The 2,500-nt window shown below is 48.3% G+C and overlaps 1 protein-coding gene across 1 annotated transcript in view; it reads right to left on the bottom strand.

Moving 5' to 3' along the window:
- Positions 1 to 523, bottom strand: part of adgra3 (adhesion G protein-coupled receptor A3) — a 34,611-nt gene extending 34,088 nt beyond the window's left edge. The window contains 1 exon segment of the mRNA XM_080860157.1: positions 1 to 523. This exon segment is cut by the window's left edge and continues 1,078 nt beyond it. The gene's annotated coding sequence lies outside the window, so the exon portion shown is untranslated.
- Between the last annotated feature and the right edge of the window lie 1,977 nt (positions 524 to 2,500).

Genomic DNA, 2,500 nt, shown 5'->3' with positions numbered 1-2,500 from the left:
AAACTCCACTCGCGAAAAAAAGATTCTTTGTTTCCAGGATAGTCCCAGGCCGACTTTACTTCGATTACTCCACAAGACAGCTGCAGTCAACTAAAGATAACACACATAGCTAACTTCAGGAAATACGAGCGGCACGCACAGGCTGGGGGTTAAAAGTATCCAGACTTTCCTTGCAAATGAAGACGTCTCGCAAACAAACCGCGCTACTGCAGGCCCCGAATCTTCTTCAAGAAAGACCAACTAAACTTGCATTTGAATATGGAGAGTTCACACACGCACACACACATACACACACACACACGGAGAGTTCTCTCCACCTCTCGCTGCTGCCGACGCGAAAATGGGAAACAATGCCAAGATTTGCCAAGAGAGTTGGAAAACAACAACGCACGGAGTAAGTTGGTCGCTCTTCCCAACGCGCTCCAAACCTTTCGTCCACTCTGCAAAATCCCAGGGGAGGATCGAAATCAGCGCGAGTAAAACGCCTAAATGTTAATCCACATATAGCCGAAAGGCACCAAAGTGTTCTCTGTTGTTAGCTAGTCTTTTCGGCGTCGTTCCCAAGCCCCCGGTCCATTGAGAAGTCCCCCCCCTCCTCGCTCTCTCACGCCCCCACCCCCCCGCCCAGGGCTCCATGTCTCGTCCCCTCCCCCTGACGTCATGAAGAGTAGGCTACCTCGAGACAAGGCTGTCTTTGAAGTTCCCCCTCCGAGCCGCGCGCCGACTTCACGGCAAAACAAAGGCCCGGTAATGACGGTGAACTTTCATATTCGGTTTTGCTGTTCGCAACCTACCAAGACCACCATACCGGACGGGCTTAGTAAATGGATGACACAGCAGTCAAAATGCCCCCTCCCCAGACACACACACTCACAACACACACACACACACACACACAGCAGCAAAATGCCCCCTCCCCCTCCCCAGACACACACACAGCAGCAAAGTGCCCCTTCCCCAGACACACACACACACACACAGCAGCAAAATGCCCCCTCCCCAGACACACGCACACACACACACACACACACAACGTTGCACAGTCGCACACATACACACACACACACAGCAGCAAAATGCCCCCTCCCAAGACACACGCACACACACACACACACACAACGTTGCACAGTCGCACACATACACACACACACACACACACAGCAGCAACATGGTGTTGTTAAAGGGCTGGCAGTAATCATGCCTGGGTCAACTAACCCTAGGAAAGGAAAGGAAGGTTTGTGTGTGTGTGTGTGTGTGTGCCTGTGTCTGTGTCTGTGTGTGTGTGTGTGTGTGTGTGTGTGTGTGTGTGGTGTGTGTGAATAAGTGTGTGTGTGTGTGTGTGTGTGTGTGTGTGTGTGTGTGTGTGTGTGTGTGTGTGTGTGTGTGTGTGTGAATAAGTGTGTGTGGTGTGTGTGTGTGTGTGAGCCCATCCATCTGTGTGTGTGTGTGTGTGTGTGTGTGAGCCCGTGCATGGGTGTGTGTGTGTGTGTATGCCTGTGTGTGTGTGTTGTGTGAGTGTCTGCGCCCGTGTATCACTGTGTGTGTGTGTGTGTGTGTGAGTGTGAGTGTGTGCGCCTGTGCATGGATGTGTGTGTGTGTGTGTGTGTGTGTGTGTGTGTGTGTGTGTGTGTGTGTGTGTATATACAGTTAACACTAAAATAAGCGTATCCCTAATAACCTCAACAGACTTGTCATGCTTCTCTATTGTGTAAAACTGTCATGTACTGGAAACAATAATAATAATAACAATACATTACAATCCATATGACAATAACAATAATAATAATAATAACAACAATAACAATAATAATACATCACATTTATCCATATCTAGTGATCTTGCTTCGGCCCGAGGGGTGGGGTGAAAGGTGAAAGGTCAGGTGTCTCCTCTCCATCATGTGTGTTTTGATCAGGGCAGTTGAGCAGCACGTGCTTAGAATGGGAGGGACTTTAGGGCCGGGACGGCACACAATAGTAGTTACAGGACACCTCACGGCCTGGGGCCCCACACACACACACACCAACACACACACACACACACACACACACTTCCAAATTCATCGCAGACTACTAAAGGATAGTGAGAAATTCACACACGCACACACACAGAAACACACAAACACTTCCCGAGTCCTCGCAGACTATTAAAGGATAGTGAGAAACTCACACACACACACACACACACACACACACACACACACACACAGAAAACAGTGTATGTGTACGTGTGCGTGTGTGTTTGTCTGTCTGTATTTGTTGTGAAAATACGGACATTTGACAGCAGATGTGTTGTCATTTCTTATGTTGTTCTTATATAGTTAAAAAGCGTAATTGTGTTGCGCTAAAAATCATTTCTTACGCTTTTAATTTCAGATTAAAATATGGAGAGAGATACCGAAACCAAGATTGCACCCTGACCGTGACCAATGACGTGAGCACTGAGAAGAGTACGTTTAGCGTGAAGGCGGGGTTAATACACGTCTGTTACTTACCACCGAGC

This window comes from Sprattus sprattus (assembly GCF_963457725.1).
Source record: "Sprattus sprattus genome assembly, chromosome: 21".
Classification (NCBI taxonomy): domain Eukaryota; kingdom Metazoa; phylum Chordata; class Actinopteri; order Clupeiformes; family Clupeidae; genus Sprattus; species Sprattus sprattus.
The sequence above is the reverse complement of the archived record's forward strand: the minus strand, read 5'-3'. Positions and strand labels throughout refer to the sequence as shown.